Here is a 21,149-nt window from a genome sequence, read left to right as displayed (position 1 = left end):
ATCAGAGACACATTTATTCATATCAATTTGCGGTTTCCAAATAGACTTCCCAGCAGGGTTGGACTGGCCCAACAGCAACTTTGGGGATTTCCTGGTAGGCCTCTGCACTCTGGGCCTCTTATGTGATAACCTATTTTATTTTCAAATTTCCTCATAGGGTTGGGGTTGCTGAGCCTGAAAATGCTTGATATGGGGCCACTTTGAAAATAATTTCCTGGTCCTCTTTTGGTTCCCATTCCACCCCTCCTGCTTCCCAGTGCTTCTTGGAACCTGTAGTGTAGTTTTGGTGAAAAAACTTGGCAGACATAAGGTTATAAATTGTAAAACCTGTGCTGGATTTCTGTACAATGCCATGCGTAAACTGCATTAAATGTGAGCAATGAGCTCTGAACACTCTTTGCAGAGCTAACACTTGTATTATTTCCCTTTCACCTGTGCAAACATGTATTACCATCATTTTTGGCGACTCTTGTAAGTGGCCTTCAAATGACTTGTTTTTAAACGACCAACGCATCACATATATAAGACCTAGAGAGTCTAACAAGCGTTATATTGTGCACAGTGCTTTACATGACCGCGTAGAATGCTCGCAAAAAGCTTTGTTGTGAGCGAAGTGGCAAAGACAATAATGGAGAATGTCGGAATATAACAAGTAGACTCCTCCACCTCAAAACCTTAAATAGGGATATGTGGGTTAGGTGGGTATAACATTTTATGAAGTTATGTAGCTTAATTGGGAGTGAACACATGCATCATATGCTTTTATTTAGTCAGTGGGGTGAGCACCTCGGATTTCAGCTCTAGTATTGGTTGTGCAAGTGAATCTGCAGAACAAACTAAGATATTACACAGAGTATAGAGGGTCGTGTGAGGTGTTGGGTGTGGGGAAGGAGGTAACATTTAACATTTCGTTTTCATTTAAATAACAGGGGTTGCGGCTGTTGAGCGGGTCCAAGCGCAGAACACATCTGCCTGGATGTAAAGGCAGCATTTAAAAGGAGTTTGTCAGCTTATTCATAAGCACAAGAGCCAACAAAAGAATGCCATCACGGCAGCTGCATCACACAAACGGGTGTGCATGAACTGCTAGGTTTTGTTAGGAGGTTTACTATTGCACAACATTTCCACTAATATTTGGAGGGGGAAACACATTTTACACCAATGTGCAACTGTCACTACACATTTACCTATGTATTTAAGTGTTAGAAAAATATCAAAACACTGTCAGATCCTCACTGGGCAGGCGTTATAGATGTATAGTATAGGACATGCACCAAGCGAAGTGACATTATCTAAGCTGTATATTAATAAGCAATGCACCCACAGTCGGGAGCCACCGGTGCGGCCCGAAGGGCCCATGGTGGGCTGGAAACACAGCAGCAATGAGGCTGGCACAGTGGCATCTGATCCCAGGTGGGAGGCATTGCCTGAGGGCGAGGGCTGGGGCAGTTTGCCTCCTGCCCCTCGTAATGGCCCTGAAAGGCACTGCTCTCCCCTAGCAAGCCAGCCAACTCGAAAGAAAACTCAGGTGTGCTGTTGTAGAGTTTAATGATGCAGACTGTAATGCCATCTAGTGGAGGAAATAGAAAGCTTTTTTAAAATGAATAAATACTGGGAAAACCCTGCCTAAAACGATATGCAGTGCAACATGAAATGTTCCGTATTTGTATTAATTAAATGCGTAAAAGGGGATAATACGCACCTTATCTGGAGGCCTGATTACAGCTCCAAGAATCTTTTCCAAATTTGTTCATAAAGGTTGCTTTTCCTATTCCTGTACATGATCACCCTCTCCATTGCAGACATTTGCTTTAAATCTCTTAACCAAGTAGAGGCAGAGGGCACCTGCTCACTCTTCGATTCCCGCAGTATAATTGTTTTTGCAGATAACGATGCCCTGAAGAACCAACATCATTGCAAGAAAGACAGATCTGCTAGTAAATCCTCCTCCACAGTATAATACTTGTAAAATCATAATCCACATCAATCATTAGAACTGTGTTCATAGTCAATGTGACTTCTTTCCAGAATTCCCTTAAACTGCTGCACTCCCACAGCATATGCTCAAATGATCCCACTCTGTGTTTGCATCTCCAACATGCCTCTGACTCCATTAAGCCCCTTCCAAATAGTTTTGGCGGTGTCCAGTACACTCTGCTCAAAATGTATATCTATCTAGCCCTTTCTCCTAGGTTTAATGACGTCAAGGTCACATTCCTGCATATGTTGTTCCACCTGAACACACTCATTTCTGAATCTATAACTTCAAACCATTTAGCCAGTAGCTTCTCATTCGTTTCTTTATATTTTGTCAGGTGTTTATAGACCTTTGAAGCAGTGTGTCCTTCAACTTGAATTCTTGCAACAACTCTGTCGAGTCTTTGTACTCTTCAGGGATTCTCTCACCAACAGCCCTCTTCAGTCTTCGTTATTCCCCAAATGTGTAATCTTGCAGACCCCTTTGGGTAGTTAATCTGTTAAAAGTGATACATTTTTTTATCTTCAAAAACATTGAATAACGCTCAGAAACCAATTTGGCCAGAACAGCATTTTGCCTTCCAACTTAATCTCAGGGTTCAGCCCCAACAATGAATTACTTGAGCAGGAGACATCTTCTTTGGTTAGCTTCTTAAAGCTTCGCCAACAATCTCTCAAGAATTTCTTCAGTGCATACGATTTCCATCCATTTGCATCTTCTGATGTTAGCAGCGCCCGGGGTGAAGTGGAGTACACCTGCGCGTTTACGTCTGCGTCCAAACATCTGTCGAATTCTCAATGAATGGAAGCAAATGTCTTGCTCCGAAAGCCAGGTGGTCATTTGCAAAGTCTGGGACTCCCAAACCACCTTCCTCCGTCGTTATTTGTAGCTTCCACAACTTCAGGCACATCTGTTTACTGTCCCACAAGAAAGACTGTATCAAACTCTCTATCTTCATTACCTTCTTTTTTGCCTCCATAGGAACCATGCTCAGGATGTAATATATACGTGGAGCAGATGTCATCTTGATTGTGTTCACTCTCCCTCAAAGGCTCAGCCTTAGTTTGTTCCATCTATGCAAGTCATCCTTCAGGTTCTCAGTTACACAATGCAAATTAACAGCCATCATGCGGTCCACGTCATTTGTTAGCCAGATGCCCAAATATTGCATTCTCTCTGTCAACTGAAGCCATCATTAGTCAGCCATTGACGAGTGCATGCTTCTGAAGCTGGCATAGCTTCTGTTTTTGACCAGTTTATCTTGTAACCAGAGTGATCATGGCCGGTATCAATTTGCCTCATTGCCTCCGGGACGGATGTGTCTACACCTTGTAACACCAGTAGCATATCGTCCACATATAGCCATAGTTTATGTGAGGCCTCTCCAAATTGAACCGCCTGAATCAAGGGATCGCCCCTGATCTTTGCGGCCAACGGCTCAATTGCAAGGTCATATAGCAGTGGGGAGAGTGGACAGTCTTGTCTCGCTCCTCTTCCTAGTTAAATCCTTCTGAAGACATTCCATTTGTATTCACACTTTCTGTAGGTTTTGAGTACAACAGCTGTACCCACTGATTTATGTTTTTTCCTAGTCCAAAACCTTCTAAGGTGGTCAATCTATGCGATCAAATGCTTTCTGCGCATCCAATGACAATACCGCCACCTCTGTTGGTAATTTCCTGCTTTTATATTGGGTCAGGATCAATCTGTGCATGTTCTCCGATGCATGTCTCCCTTTAACAAAACCTGCTTGTTCAGGGTCAATAATCTCGGGTAAAAGGTACTCAAGTCTAATAGCCAAGGCCTTTGCAAATATCTTATTGTCAGTGTTAATCAGACGTATTGGTCTATAGCTACTCAAATTCACTGAAGGTTTGCCTTTCTTCAGAAATAAGGAACTTGAGGCATGCCTAGTGGTGGGAGGTAGCAAACCCTTGTTCTTTGATGAAAGCAGCATTGCCAACATTAGATCATATAGTTCATCTAGCATAACCTTGTACAATTCTGCTGTGAGACCGTCCGGACCCGGATATTTCCCTGTGTTCAGTTGACACATGGCTCTCTTAAGTTTATCTATGCTCAGGTCCTCCTCCAAATTAAGTCTCCTTTCCGGTTTTAGCCTTTTTAAATTACAACCTTCAATGTACAATTTCATGACGTCAGAATTCATTGTACATTGATATCACAGGCAACTGTGTTGGCCTAAAATGTATTCAGTTGGTGGAGGGGCTGATGGTTAAAGGGCCCAATCGTGCCTTGCATACACTACCAATAGGTCTAGACTTTGAGGTCTCCCGTCGTTCCAATTTTTATAAATAAATAGTTCATCCAGTCCTGGGTTTTTTTCTGGTTTTTCTGCGCTCTGGGGATAATAATCTGCCATATTTCATTGAAAAAACAAAACTACAAGTGCCAGAGTGCTACAAATAAAACCAAGACAGCATGCTCTTGATATGAGATACATTTAAAGCTCTGTGCCCGAGTTCTATAGAATTGATAGGCCTCCCCCAACTGTGTGATGATTTATTAACAGTCGGGAGGGGATGTCATGGGGCACCCAGCCAATCAGGGAGCTGAGAAGGCAGACGTTACCTCATGGTACTGCCCACGTTCTGAGCCTCCTGATTAGTGGGAGCCTGCAATCTTCCTGCCCGGGGGAACGCCTTTGCTCGCCCCATGCCAACCTTCCCTTGCCCCTTCACCAGTTCCACTTCCCCACCCCACTCCCTGCACCATCCCGACCCAGGCCTCGCTTGCGGCCTCACCAGCTCAAGGAATCCGGCGGTCCCGCTCCTTCCCCATAGCAGCAATTTCAACCATGGAAAGGGAGTAGGGACTACATGTAGTTCCATTCCCCCTATGTCCATGACGGCCATTTTGTTTTGTAGTGATATTCAAGACTCTTCTCTGGCATAAAAAGCAGTCTCTCTCTAAATAAAATATGTGTATGCTCCTGGCTAGTTCTCATATGTCGCCTAAAAGGCAATTTATATCTAGGGGCCATGTAAAAAAAAACAAGAACTGATTTCATGCCATAAGAGGTACGTGTTCTATGTTTTATTCTAACTTTAGATTCACTCTGAACGTCAATGAGCCCCAAGGAGTGCATGTAGAGAGAAACACTGGTTCACTGGTGGAACAGTTTGGTTCCTTCGTGCATACGTGTAGTGAAACCTATCGTCCTCGTACTATCCAACAGGAAGCCAAGCTCCTAGTAAATGACCGCAGTACTCGTACAGAGGTGGTATTATGGCTAACTAACTGACAGCTGAACTTTCCAAAACACAAGACAGCCCTTCAATCACTGCACAGTTTCCCTTTCGTCAAGGCACCTGCTATTTTAAAGGAGTAATGTGCAACCACCATAGCTGCCAATGGCACTTTAAATTCTTTATTTTAATATTAGATGTTAAGAGCGGACAATGATAATGATGATGTGTTATTTATATAGCGCTTTTGCCAAAGCGTTTTACTTAGAACATATTTACATACAATATCACCCAACCGAAGTTGGTACTCATTCATCGACTGCAGAAGAATGAAGGGCTGAGTTGGCCTTGCCGGGATTCGGACCTGCGAACGGCAGGTCACACACAGATTGCCGCAGCGAGTACTCAACCCGCTGAGCCATTTTACCAACAAGACATGACATGCAAACTGCTCTTGGCTAAAAAGCCAGGATTGGATGAAGGTGCCACACACATTATCCCACTTGGCCGCCATGCCCCAGAGGGTACATGTTAAGAAGATTGCACGTCACTTAAGAGTTCATATCAACTAGTAATCTGCCTGAGGAAACAGATGGCTAGTCGATCTGCTTCCTCGGGCAGCGAGCGCATAGGTTCAAACCTCTTACTCACATAGGCTTTCCCTTTAAACTGCTGTTGGTGGTTAAAATTAAATATAATGTACAAGAGAGTTTTTCCAAGATGGCCGCCATCCTGTGAGGACGCACATCCCTGCTACTCCGCTGAAGCGGGAAACGAAAGGCGACATTCGCAGTGCATAGCTACAGACTCTGAGATTACTGGCGCATCCCGACATTTCATGTGCCCGTGAAATAGGGAAAACGCACGAATTGGAGCGCACTCCATCCTCTGCAACATAGCAGACGGCTGGCGTTTTCTGCGCGGCAACTCTGGGCGGATCCAAGGGCCGACTGTGACCGTGAGCGGGGGAGGATCCAGAGACCAGCGCTGGCGTGGGACGCGTGCTGAGAGCAGCGGGGGAAGGACAGCTGCTCTACGGCTCCAGCGGAGGGCGGGTGCCCTCCGGGAAATCATCTTGAGCGAGCGAGGGGGAACCCGCCCCGAAACTTTAAAGTGTGGCGGCAGCTGGCGAACCCCACATCGGAAGATCATCGAGGTGACCCCCGAACCTTATTGCACCAAGATCCAGACCAGATCACCCCTAAAAGGTATGTGAGCCTGCTTGCAAGGGAGCCCTTACGGCAAGAGAAATTATTACAAACTCCCTACGCTGCGTTTCATTGGGGGCCCAAATGCCTGCTGGGTCAGAAAGCGCCAGCATAACTTAACAAACATCCGCCTGGAACTCCAGTGAGGGCACAAATCAGGCCTCAATACTTGGACATCCCCCTGGTCCAAACGGAATAGTGAGGGGAGCGGGAGCACACGCACGGGCGGACCAGTAGGACCACAACCTAATGCTTACACTCCTCAGAACACTAACAGGAGGCAACGGGCACACAGCGGCCAGAACGCTCCGTGGAAACGACCGAAGCTCATGCGCAACTTGTCACACTGGGATTGCGATGTGAAGAAAACTCTCAGCGCTACAAACGCTACACCATCCTTGCCCCCAAACAGAACGTGGGCAGCACAGATGAAGGGGTAGGGGAAAAGGGGCACACAGCGGCCAGAACGCTCCACGGAAACGACATAGCTCGTGGGCAACTAGTCACACTGGGAGTGCAGTGTGAAGAAAACTCTCAGCGCTACAAACGCTACACCATCCTTTCCCCCAAACAGAAGGTGGGCAGCACATATGAAGGGGTAGGGGGAAAAGGGGCACACAGCGGCCACGCTTAGGCCAGGGGAGCCTCCCATGTCCCCCGCCGTCACCGAGGCTTAGGCCATGGAAGGAATGGGCTCTACCTGAAAGAAGATCGCACTGCTCATACGACAACAGCCATTGCAGAAGTGGGCAAAGCGGGCAAAAGCCCCAGAGGTGCTTGAAACTTGGGAGTGGTTGGTCAAGATTCCACATTGGCCACAAGGATCCGGTGACCACAACGAGCCAACCTACAACCCACACAACGGGCGCACGATACAGATGCCAGGCGCCAAACAAAAGAACACCCCTGCAAGAACAAGAGCTGGGAGCAGGGGCTTAACGGACAGCTGGAATTGTACTGGAGACAACCCCGTGAAGGAAAACAACACAGGGACAACGCAAGGGACTCAAACACTGATACAGATATTGCGGATACCACCTCCATGGCGTTAAATAAGGAGGATCTACAGGAATGCCTGAGAGGCATGACGAATAGAATGATGGACTCCCTGACGAGCCAGTTGAGCACAATTCGAGAGGAACTTTAATCCACCCTGCAGGAGGTGAGGAAAGACATGGTGGAACTGGGGGGGAAGGGTGGACGCTACGGAGAGGGGTCTCTCAGAGACGACGGAAGATGTAAAACAAAATTGTATCCTTCTAGAACAGATTGCCAGAGCAACCCATAACTTAGAATTGCAAGCAGAGGACCTCGAGAACAGATCGCGAAGGTCTAATATACGGGTCAAAGGTTTGGATGAAACGATCGGGGACAAAGATCTTAAAGACACAATGCAGCAGTGTTTCAGTAACATGCTCAATGGCATCCCGCCGAGGACATTCTTATTGACAGAATACATAGAGTGGGGCCCAAACAGAACGACCCGGGAACCAGGCCAAGAGATGTGCTCATGGCAAGGACCTCATATCTAATGAAGGAGGAAATACTGCGAGCAGCTCGTACACGACAAACAGTCACCATTAATGGTAGCCAGATTCAACTGTTTCAGGACTTGGCCTTCTCTACGTTACATAAAAGGAGATTGATGCAACCAGTCATGAGAGCGCTGAGAGCTAAAAATGCCACATATAGATGGGCGTACCCCTTTGTATTGCAATTCACATGGGAGGGCAAACCTCAGCGGATCTCCACATGCGAAGAAGGAATAACCCTGCTGCAGCTAGAAGATGGAGAGGAACCCCAGAAAGGTATGGGGACACACCAACTGAGAAAAGGGGATGGCCCCAGACAATGGGAAGGGCCCTCAGACACCAGGCGACGGCGAGGCAGAGAGTCTACACTAAAAGGCACCAAGCTCTGATGATCTTTAATGGGATAAACATGGTATAACAACAGTGATTGGAACACCCAAGAACTCGGAATCGGAACGGAATAGAAACTGCTGATCATTTCAAGGACGCAACGAAAGGTAAAATGGAGAGCAGACTGAAACAAGCTTGGGCGGGGATGGGGAGGGGGACATCTTGGAAACAACGACCAGGACTAGATATGCCCTGGCGAAGGGGATGTTGTGGAAAACAAGGGACCCAACGCTCCCTGGGGAACCGGGAGAAGGCGCAAAGACTCCTTGGTCCCACTAATGGGAGGGGCAAAGAAGTTTGGAAGTTTATAGTTGACTTGGTTTGGTTAAGTTGGGAAATGTTTGAAGCATGGTTCGCGACTACACAATGCACATCATTCATGGTTGATAGAGGGCTCCCTGGCAACGAGGACATTTCAGTACAAATCCCATGTCTGAATTAACTGTTATGACCCTGAATGTACACGGCTTAAACTCATCAGTGAAACGACGCAGTATACCAACGTGGTTGGTGGAACTTCAGGCTGCAATAGTTTTCCTTCAAGAGACACACCTACTCACGATAGACGAGAAAAGAATGGCCCACAGAGCATTTCCTAAGCAATAGTTTGCCTCTAGGGAAAAAAATAAAACTAGAGGGGTAGCAATTCTTTTAAGCGTTAACATACCATTCAAAAAAAGGGACGTATACAGGGACACAGAAGGCAGGTTCCTGCTTCTCAAAGGGGTCTTACACAAACAGATATATACACTAATAGCGCTATATGCCCCGAATGATAGACCAGACCTGTTTCTGGGCGAAATCTTGTTAAAGCTGGGGAGTTGGTGTGAAGGGCAAATTATAAGAGGAGCAGACTTTAACTGTGTAATGGACCCTACCTTAGACAAAACTCTTCCCCCTACTGCAGCAGATGGAAGGAATAGACAAGCTCCGGGTAAACTGTTTAGAGACCTAGGAGTAGTGGAGACGTGGAGGTTTTTCCACGGAACAGAAAGGGAATTCACTCACTACTCGCCGGTAGACAGAGGCTTTTCAAGGATAGATATGATCCTGATTTCATCCACATTGATCCCACAAGTTGATAAAGTACAAATAGAAGTACAGTACCCCACTGACCATGCCCCAGTCATACTGCAAATGCTCCCCATAAGAGAGACCCCCCGCACTCACCGAACTTGTAAACTGAATGAGATCATACTCAGAGATGTCGCCCTTAGAACTCATATGGAGACAGTGCTGAACAACTACTTCAGAGACAACGATAACGGCGAAACAAACTGGGGAGTAATTTGGGACGCAGGGAAGGCGGTAATTCCGTGGGAATTCATATAAAAAACCACAGCATACACACGGGAGAGAAGACTACTCAAACAGAAACTTGAACTGGAACTGAGGGAGGCAGAAACACAACATAAGGCTAAACAAACACCCAAAACAGTAAGAAACCACCTCCGAAAGATGGGAGCCCAACTAGAGGCCCATATGTCGGACCACACCGCACAATCTTTATTACGCACTAAACATTCTTACTACGTACACGGGGTAAAGCAAATAAATTCTTAGCAGCCAAACTCAATAAACAGAAGTCCTGTAATAACATACTGAGTCTTAAGAACTCGAGAGGGGAGATAAGCACATCTGAGGGCGAAAAGTTAGACATCATGGAAAAGTTCCACCAAGACCTCCTCGAAAGAGAGGAACTATCCTCACAACTCCAACTCGAATATATGGCCAAAATCGAGCTCCCCCAGATAATCCCTTGCGACCTCTAAAAAAAAAAAAAAAAAAAAACAACAACAATGTTGTGGCCAGCACCATGTGGCACTTTACTTCTGGAGTGGCTGGCTTTCTTGTTCAGGCCCCTTCAAAAAAGGAATTCTATACAATAATTGCTAGACTGGTTATAGGTTAATTTCAGGCACACTTCAGGAGTGAGTCACTGATTTAGTCTGTTCTTAAACGCCTCAACTCAGTCTTTCATCCTTCTGAGGTCGATAAATGAGTACCAACACAGGTTGGGTGATATTGGGTGTATATTATTTCTATACAAAGCGCTTAAGCGTAAGTGCTATATAATGACATCATTATTATTTGGTCATGGACGTCTGCTTGCATTCCCAGTAATTTGACAATATGGGCCTATACACGCTGATCTTAACAATCCATTCTTGTATGAAATGTACATCACATTATAGTGATATTGTAACTATATTTTTCGTAGTGTGCAATGCTATGTCATGCCACTTCCCGTTTTATCAACGGGTGAAAGGTCGTGTTCCATCGCTTCCCACGATATCACTTCGGGGTGGGATCAAATGACATAACTTCCGGTGATTTCATCAGGGGGTCAAGGGTCGTGTGATGTCAATTCCGCTACCCCTGGCATTTTGGTGAAATGACGTCCCTGAAGAGAGGTTCCAAACATGGCGACTGGATGGGTTATTTTCTCTGGTGCTGGCTCTGTGCTGATTTTGAGGGCACAAGTCGAGGAGACACGTGGGTGGAAAGCGTCCGTGAACTTTTTTCAGGGGGCGGACGCAACCCCTGTTAGGTGGTTTTGAGGACAGCATTAAAAAAAAGTGATTGGCTACTAGGATTTCACCCCAGGCTGTCATGTTTCCAGTGCAGACGTTTACCCACAAGACCACACAAAAGTGTCATTAAAGCACACGTCTCCTGTTTGGATTTTGTTTTCCTTGTAAAATTTCATTATAAATTGTTGGGCTTCAAAGGTTTATACTTTGCCAGAAGTGTTATTTTACTGCAAATTCTCCTCTCTAAGGTTATTTTTCCACTGCTGATTACTTTTTTGAAAGGCATATGCTCTTTTGTCTTGTGCACTTTCTTCTAAAGGGAAAGATCAATTGAACTAAATTTGAATAGTTCAATTAATGTGCATACGTTAATGGGTGACAGCTTTTGATGTTTGATATGCTAGTATAGATTCACACTCTGAGTGGCGCGAGAGAGCTGTACCCATCCCCAGATCAAAGCAACACATTTTGACAGTAGGAATAGAAAAAAGTCATATGAGGACAAGAAGGTCTAGACATATAACATCTCAGCAACAGTTACTTAACCTGCCGGGTTGTCTTTGCAGCATTCTGCTATAGGACCCCCTGCTACACATGCAAATTAGATTTGTCCTACCCACCCCCTCCAATCAAAGGGCAGGTGGTCCATTAAGAAGGCTTCTTTCCAATTTTGAAGTGAGCAGCACTTACTAATTTTCCGAGGTGCATGCTAACACGCCACCAAGCCTGAACCCAGCAGGAGAGGAGGAAAGAAACCTTGCCACAACCAGTGATGCAGATGAGCATGGCAAGGAGAACGGGCGAACCTATGCCCTCAGCCGCCATGTACTCATCGCCTATGCACTTTTTTTTTTAGGACTTGAGCCCTGTTAATTTTGTTAACATTTGAAGATCTGAAAAATGCTTCAATGTCTCCAGACATCCCAGGTAAATAGGCTTGATCACACTATAAGGCAATCCTGCAGTAGATGCAAACCTGCCCTGACTGCCCCAGGGCCAATCCCTGCCCTGACATGAATGACATCCTTGGAACTTGTTTGGAGTTTCTTTTGACAGCCAAAAAAAATCCTTATCTGTAGCCTCTGAAATAAAAGCATATTGCTAGTTTGGACAATATGGGCAAATGTATCCACAATAAAAATAAAAAGTGGGAAATGCCTGTAAAAACAGCAATTAACGTCAGTTAGCAAAATACAATCACCATTTGTTTGCAATACCTTCCACAATCAGATGATGTTCTTAAAAAAAAATTCTAAAAGACTTTTTGCGAACAATATTTCTACCAATTACACCTGGGAAGAGATATGTTGAAGTTACTGAATTGTAGATTGGTCACAAACCCCAGCTTCTCAATGTAACCAAAGTATGTGCTCCTGGTCAAATCCTTTTATCTCACTATCCCTTATCTGCCAACATTAAAAGTATATTTAAAGTATTCAGCTCACACTGTCTGTACTTCAAAAAAATCTCACTCCTGATCTTTCCACATGGGTAAATATTAATAGTAACAATTCATATACTGGACCTCACAGTCTATTTCTCTCCTGCCTTACTCGTGGCAATATGTTTTTAATTTAACTTCATGTGGCAATATGTTTTTTAATTTAACTTACCTTTGCATATCGAAGACTCAATCTATCATATTTTCTGTAATATCACTGATATCACTATTTATGCAAATAAAGGGGGATGGGGCACATACCCTTTGCCTCCCAGGTCCCCGCAAATCCTAGAGCCGGCCATGAACGTTTGCACACATGTATGATATTACTCTAATTAGCCTGTTGACACCAAAACGCTGGATCCACTCCGTACATATCGCCTGATGACGCTCAGGAACGTACATACATATCTTAAAAAAGGACAGCTACTTACCACAGTGGAAATGTTTCTTAATTGGGAAACCTGCAAACTGGACGGACAACTTCAGCACTCCAGGGGAACACATCAAAAAGGTTGTTTGGCTGGATTAAGTACGTTGCCAAGAAAGACGTAACTACAACACAGGTCAAGAAAAAAAAAACACTCTGTTAAAAATTAAAACAGGCCATGACATTATGCCGTTGCTAACGGTTTGCAGTGACCAACGAGCTGTGCAGTCAGCTCTGCAGAGAAGAGCGCTTGCGCACACAAGATTCACGGGATTTCTCTCACTGGCATCCATTACCCTGCTCCCGGAAGTCGGAAGCAACATGAGGAAAACACAGGGCGCGAAAAGGAGCTGTGAAGCGTTGCTTCGTTTGCCTTTTCTTGTGGTACTGGAAGAGGCTGGATGACCAAAAGCAATCCCCCTAGCTGGACAGAAAAAAAGGGGTCCCTTAGAATGCCGAAGTTATTCAAATTCGTAAGCCACCCCTGTAGTATTTTGTTTAGGTTATGCATCAAACGTTTGCACCAGTGCTAAAAGATAAGTTCAAATCAAATAAACCGTCCTTTTCCAGATCCGCCTGAGCGCCAGGGGACCACTCCGGTGGTGATAGTGCCCCGTACAAGTAAACATTAACATAAGGATATGCACTTATCAGCAGGTTTGGTACTTGTGTAACACCGAAGAGAGAAAACGCTATTGCAATTACCGATGTTTGCACTAGGGCAAAAAGGAAGCAGTCTGATTTGTGTGTAGTGCATGCCCTGTGACATAAAAACAACGACGGTTTGACTCAAAGTTGCAGCTTTCAAATTGGACAAATAAAGCAACCTTTGTTTTTTGGGCAAAGCTGGGGGCAAAGCCAATAGTTTTGACAATTTCTTTGTAGTAATGTGAATAATATTAATAATGTTTTTTAATTAGTTTGTTAAAACTGTATTTAAATATTTATGCTAAACAGTAAGTTTGGCAATGAAAGTTTGAATATATTATTTTTATTTGGAAGAATAATAATGATGAATGCGTTTGTTTCATAAACCAAACCAGCCATTCTTTTAAGCTCATACATCCGACATCTGCAATACTACATACAGCATATGCTACCCAACACAAGAATTGAACTTCAATGCATCACAGTGTATCACAATGTAAAGTGTCACACCTTTTTGCAAAGGAAAATACAAATACACTGGACCAGAGTCTGACTCAAATGCCTAATACATATATCCAAGCTAAAGCACACCGTGCTTCTAAATAAAGTGGCTAAAAACAGACATCATTAACACATGTATATCACATCAGTAGATTGTAACTCAAAACACTGCTTTAAAAAATACTGTCGGACACTTCAAGCACAACGTTTGATAGTACGGCTTGATAAACCTAGCTCAAAGATTCCAACATGATTTGTTTTGGGTGGAGAGGGATAGGAAATGGAAGGAAATGCAATAAAATCTATGCAAAATGGTGTGAATACATGGTTATGTAATAGCACTACCTTGCAAATGCCTAATACATATACACAAGCCAAAACAGTTGGATTTTTAATACATGTTTTTAACAAGACTTCAGCAAAGGACATACATCATGCTTATAAATTAAATGGCTGAGGATAGACCTCGTTAACACATTTATATCACATCAGTAGACTGCAAGTCTCAGGGTTGAACCAAGGCAAAGTCCAGTTTTGTTGGAGAGGACTCTGGCTCTCCAAATATTTAGTCAATAACAGAAAAAGGGCCAAACCAGCCAATCTTTTAAGCGCATACATCAGACTTCAGCAACAATACAACATATGCTACCAGACACAAGAATTAAACTTCACTGCATCATAGTGATTATCACTAGCTATGTGGCATTGGAAATAGCCAATGTTGCCCAACTAAATGCTATTCATTTTATTGACTGCATAAAGATAAAGGCAAAGGCACTTGTCAGGCACCCCTGAGGAGGTAGTAACTGTCCATTAATGATAACAGGAATAACTATGTAAACCATAGTGCCAATGCAGTGAGTAACTTACATTCACTGGGGGAGAATGACACTGATTTTGAAAATTAGGTATTGCAGTTCTGTGCATTGAGACTTCATAAACCATGGAAGGATGAAAGGCGGAGCCAGTCAGGATTCAAAACATGGTCAAATGTGGCCTGGTCTGCACAAAATAAATCACTCCCATAAAATATACATATCTCCCATACTTCAATCAAATCCCTGCCCTAGGCCCACACTGTCGTAACAATCTGGCTATGGGGTACTCTGGGCAATGTAAAACATACATACAGCACAAATCAAAACAGGCAGGGGCCGAAACATTTCACCCCCCCCACCCTAGATGTCTAATAAAACAGTATGCTTAAGAGATATTAGCGCATGCAGGCTTCTATGTCATTGGAAATGAGGAGGGACACACAGTCCTGAATCCTTAAATAACATGTGAACAGGTCTCAACACACTCACTTTAAAATCTAACAAGGGACTATGGAGCACTATCCCTAGAGGACCAGGTCACACGCAGCAGGACATGCTACAATTGTTGCTAGAAGCGCGGCGGTCGCACGGTTCTAGTGTTCCCAGATACTACTACAAACTTAAGTTGTACCCTTGCTCATCTTCATTTTTTCAAAACACCCCCTTTCCTTGTTTTCAACATTCATTTTAAGCAACCCTTATTCCCGAAATCAAGGAGTCCGTAAAACAATTACAACACCCTGATGCATAAAATGTTCTAACCTGTACAAGTCAACCAGACATCTGTGTATTGCCCTACTTGTCTTTACATCACAGAATTTTCACACAAGCATCTTCTAAATATAATGTGCAAGTGTGTATCCATTATCACCTCACTGTTTTCATGTCAACTTACACACATTGCAGAGTAGCTAGAATAAAAAGCAGGCTTGTGTGGTGCAGGCATTTACTGTGGCGTATAAACAAAATGAGGGGTTTGGGGGTGCTAATGGCCCCTTCCCAGTGAGCTGTGAACTGTCAGGGAAAGGGGTCATCAGCACTCGCCATTTCAAACCAGTGTCTACCCCAGCCCAGTAATAAAAAAAAAGACTTAAAAGAAATATGCCCAAAACAAAATCAACCCTTTATCAGGATTTCATGCAGGCAAACCTCTGTGTTTTACACTTAAAAAGCACCCTTTTCATTGTTTTCAGGAACAAGGGTGGTACCACAGAGCAGTTTAATTGCCACAACCGGGATTTACAGTGTATTTCAAAGAAAGAAAAAAGAAATGGCGGTGGGTCGCCGCCGACACTTAATTAGTTTTACTAACGTTGCAAATATGTGCCGGCGGCGGCTTGCAATGTTACTAAGCCATCGCCGGCACTTCATTTAAAAGTTAATAAAACAAACTCAGAGCCAGCGGTGGCTCTGACTTATTTCCACTAACGTTACTGACTTATTTCCACTAACGTTACTAAATGAACTCAAAGCTGGCTGCTATGAATTCATTTTACTAACGTTATAAACAAATTCAGAGCCGGCAGAGGCATTGGGAAGCCCAATGCCGCTGCCGGCTCTAAATTAGATCCACTAACATTAGAAAACGAACTGAAAGCTGGCGACAGCATCGGGCTTCCCGATGCTGCCGCCGGCTATGAATTAGTTTTACTAATGTTAGAAAAACAAATTCAGAGTCGGCGGTAGGCATCTAGCTGCTGCCGGCATTGAATTAGTTTTAGTGATGCTAGAAAAACAAACTCAGAGCCAGGCATCAGGAAACTAGGTTAACAGCATTAATACGCCGCCGGCACACATTTCTAACGTTAGTAAAACGAATTAATTGCACTAAGGTAATGGCATACTTGAAGAAAATGGCTTCCTGTACAAACCAACACACAAGCACATCCAATCACATCACTAACTGCACAGCCAATCAGGTGCTCCTTACACCAGAAACACTTGACCAATACCCCATGAGTCACTAAATGTACATTTTCAATGCCATTTTAAACCAAAACTTAAGTATTACAGTTCCATGGTTCATTTGAATAAAAATCAGGGTAAAATGTGGAACATAACTTGAAAGCTGCAGAAAATAGATTTTAAAGCATCAATCAAGTCAAATTACTTTTAAATAACATTAGCAGATGGCAACCGCCATTTTGGAAGTAAAAATGGCTGACAGAGACTGCCTCATTATATGTTGGATTGTGTGAAGTTTGATGTGCAGCGGGAATTACTCAAAGTCGGGATGAGTGGCATTGGGGTGGTTGTACAGGGGTTATCTGATCTGTTCAGTTGGAAAAGAGGGGTGGTGAATGAACAGTGTACGTTCCTGCTTCAGTTTGTGCGGGAGACTGGGAAGTGGGATGAGATCTAGTGGAGGTTGATGGCTGATTGGTGCTCTTTTTGGCAAACATCACCCTAATACATGGAAATTGCCGGCTTCAGATTTCTGGAGTCATCCTAACAAGAAGAAGAAGAACATTCACCACACAATGCATTTGCAGTCAAAGAGTTCAAAAAGAGGTGTGTTGTAGGTGGAGACGGGTGGGAATGGGAGAAAAATGATACAGATTTCTCTTAGTGAATGTGAATCCCCAAGAATGGCTAAATGTTAACCCTATTGTGGAGGAAATATGGTCTGCTTTCTATACACTAGAACTAAGGATGAACTTGTGTATGAGCCCCCTGCTAATATCGCTGTGTGAGATTTAAAGTATGAGTCTAGAAGATATCCTTGAAATAATGCCTAAAGTAAAAACTCTAGTGCCCCCGGGTCTGGTGGCCTGTCTAACATTACTCTGAAGGGCTTGCCAACGGTATGGTCACATTTTTTTGGGGATTATTTAACAAAATTGTAGCATGGAGTAAAATCCCTCCATCCCTCCCTCATGGAAAACCTCAATTATGGTTACTATCCACTAGAAAGGTGATTGATTAAATCCAGCGAATTATTGGCCCATAGCCCTTTTAGACATACCAGGGAAGTTCTTTTGCACCATTGTTGAATCTAAGCTCAGAAGCTGGGCTGAGGAAGCAAAAATATTGGATCCCTTTCAATCAGGTTTTGTCCGAGTGGGTGGGGGAGGCCGTTACAACACTGAATAGATTTCTGATTAATGCTATGCAATCTAAATTTGCCATGAGCAATGCATGTTTAAACCTATGTTTTATAGTGTTAGGTAGAAACCTGTGCAGTTCCCTTAGGGACCACTGCAAAAGATTTAAGACTACAGGTGTTTGGCAGTAAACCCACTTGGTAGCAGTCTGTACTACACAGATTCACTTGGTAGCTGTGGCTGAGCAGTCAGACTTCCCTCAAGAAGAGTTAGGCAGTATGTAGAGTATACACAATAGGTACAGGGATACAGTAGCACAAGCAAACACTGACCAGAGCTTTGGTGTAAAAGTATATAATTATTTATTTAATGACACACTTGTAAATTACACTAGCACAAAGAGAAAAGTAAATTCAGCACACAGTCACTATTATATATATACAACCCTCACTACTTATTAGACAAGTCTTAATGAGAAACACCACTTATTTTCAGACAGAGGTGAGCGCTTAACATAAGATGGCACTCTAATAAGTTATTAAAAAGGGAGGGAACAAGGCAGAGTTATGGAAGCACACAAATTTCAATCCTTTTAAAAGAACCACAGTAAGGCAGAATAGGCAGAGTTCTACTGGAGAGCAAGGAAGTCAATTGCAAGGCCCACTCTTGGAGAGAGCAAGCAGAAGGGGTCCAGGTTCACACAGTGGGGTTATGCCCAAAGAGTCTTGTAGATAGTTCGCACACAAAAAATGAAATTAAAGTCAGGCAAAGTTAGCTAGGTTGTACCAGGCCAGCCCATGTTAGAAAGTCGAGGCTTTACTGTCACCCCGAACGATCTGTCGCAAGGGAAGCCAGGCAGGACACACTACCTTAAGTGTGAAGGAAGCTCTAGCGGGGGCAGTTGTTCCTGGCAGCGGGTGCAAGTCGGTGTTTCGTCCAGAGGAAGAGGAGGTCTCGCCGTGGAGGAAAGATGAAGGTCATTGCACTGCCGGGGAAGAAACCAGCCGCGGAGTTCTTCGGTTAAAAGGTACTACCCTTCTCTTCGCGGTAGTGGTAAGCCGTGGTATTCTGTTTGCCGGGGTGCTTGGCACGGGCAAGACAGCCACGAGATGCTCCAGGAAGGTGAAAAGAAGGTAAAACTGGTTATCCCCACCAGTCAAAGGAAGAAGACTCTCCGGACTAGAGATATCCTCTGTCGTCTGGAAAAGTGGTGAGACGGTGCAGCAGGGCTCCACCGGTGGTGTCGTCGTTGCAGGTCATCTCAGCTTCTCCCTCCTCGGATTCTTAGGTCCTGTAGCGACTTCTGAAGTTCCAGTCCCCAAAGCCCTGCTTTTATGCAGCAAACCCCCATTCATTCAGCCTAGCTGTAAATCAAACCTGCTAAGTGGTGAGCCAGAGACTCACCACTTGGGCCAATCAATCACACAAGAGTGCGACTTGAGTTGCCAAGGCAACTCAGTCCAGGGTGCCTAAACCCCCTGTGGTACCCAGACAGAGTGGCACCACTTTTGGAGGCTTCTGTGGAGAAGCCTGCCAAAAAGTGGAACAAAGGGCTCAACTTGGGTTGGAGTCACAGAAGAGAACACAAACGCCATTTTAGAATCGAGTTCTGGCAAAAAATACCAACCGGTGAATTAATATCAAATAAATAAACCGGCGGTATGTTCGAGGCTATAGGAATTAAATAATTAAAGTTGGTAGCCTCGAACAATGGGAAAATCTCATAGAGATATATTCACAGTCGAATATAAAAGTAGTATCCACTGCCACCAGCCAAAACTCGATCAGGGGGGATGGAGACGTGCCCCCTCGAACAACAGACCCAGGGACAATCGAATTGCCCCGACCAGTACATCCACAATATGATGGTTTGTACTGGTTTCTGTTCATAATTTGGGACTAGTAAAGCCAATGGTGACTTTACATGCGCTGGGAGACAGTAGTCAGTCCCAGGGTATGGAGTCTATGTTGGGGGGTCGCCACAACACCCCCTGGGTTACGGCACGGAGGGTCCTGTGTAACCCACATCAAAAACACATGAAACCCTATGGAGTAAAAGACCCCATAGCCCATAAAACACATGGAAAGACAAAGGAACACCTCAAATCATGTCTAAGAGTGGGAGTAAAAGAGTCTCACTCTTAGCAGGAGAAGGAAATAAACCCCAAAAATCCAGCAAAGCTGCTGGGGGACTCACTAGGTTTGGGAAATTAGCCTTTACAGAGAATTCTCCCTAACATATAGATCTTACTATGGCCTTTGGCTCTATTAATCAGGCCTTACTTTGGGTAAAACGAATTAACTGGGCCTGTCCGACATTATTGATTGAAATTATCCCAGAACTGTATACAGGAACCTCTATGAGATATAAGGCTTAATGCCGAAGGTCTCCTTTCTGCACCCATAAATACATCTGAAGGCCTAAAATAAGGCTGCATTATCTAGCTGATACCTTTTTAATCTTTTTATATCGGACTTGGGGAAAATGTTTAAAAAGCATGCAATAGTTTCCCCCTAAACTTGAGTCGTTAAGCATACACTGGCTATTGTATGCTGATGATCTGGTGCTGTGTGATCAAACTCCTTTAGGTCTCTAGTACCAAATCTCAGCTTGTGTACAATATACGGAGGCTAACAATTTGATAGTTAATGTAAAAAGTCAAAGGTGAGGATTTCAAATCCCTCGCAAAAGAAAATTACACCTTCCTTTAAATGGTTACTTTTGAAGGACACCTTTGAAACGGTTTACGGAATTTGTATATTTGGGATTTAGTATATTTGAAAAGGGTAAACCTATTTCCCATTATTTATTTTTAAAGAAAAACCATAACATATGGTATTGATAACTCAAGCAAAAAGAATGGATTACCGATATGGGAGATTCTCCGGAATACCGTTAATATACTTTTACAATCGAAGGTCATGCCAGTCATGACATATAGGGCATATGATAAACTGAGGTGGGCTGACATCAGGTGGGATCGCATGGAGAGGCTCTTCTGGAAGTGAGTTCTGGGACTCTCTCTAGGCACTCCCACGGTTTTAATTTGATTTGAGCTTGGTTTGTTATTCATGTAGTCCCAGGTGTCGTGGAAGATTTTATCAATTTATCGAAGGATAAACAGTCACTGTTCTTTAACACACAGCAAATTCTAAATAACAAAAATGAGTCTAGAATAAATGAATGGGAATCAAGCTGCAAGAAGTTGACGGCAGGGTTAAGGATGTATGCATCTATCTTAAAGAAAACTCTGAGGCTGGTGAAAAAACATCTCTGGGAGGTGGATTGGATTCTTACAATGGAGAAGTGTAAAACGTATGGCTATCATCACTATATTAACTTAGATGGGAAAACAGTGAATAGATTACCGACTTTTATGGTGAAATTTCCAAACGCTAAGTGGAGAGGATATTTT

At 43.8% G+C, this 21,149-nt stretch overlaps 1 protein-coding gene across 2 annotated transcripts in view; it reads right to left on the bottom strand.

Moving 5' to 3' along the window:
* The window catches only part of LOC138528518 (THO complex subunit 1-like), a 198,421-nt gene extending 185,433 nt beyond the window's left edge, over window positions 1–12,988 (bottom strand). The window contains exon 1 of one of the 2 annotated variants that reach the window (XM_069640249.1): window positions 12,727–12,988. The gene's annotated coding sequence lies outside the window, so the exon portion shown is untranslated. The remainder of the gene's footprint in view (window positions 1–12,726) is intronic. The other variant, XM_069640250.1, reaches the window with a different exon arrangement.
* Between the last annotated feature and the right edge of the window lie 8,161 nt (window positions 12,989–21,149).

The sequence above is a fragment of the Ambystoma mexicanum genome, chromosome 7q, assembly GCF_040938575.1.
Source record: "Ambystoma mexicanum isolate Mex_15411 chromosome 7q, UKY_AmexF1_1, whole genome shotgun sequence".
Lineage (NCBI taxonomy): Eukaryota > Metazoa > Chordata > Amphibia > Caudata > Ambystomatidae > Ambystoma > Ambystoma mexicanum.
This window is presented reverse-complemented; position numbering and strand designations above follow the sequence as displayed.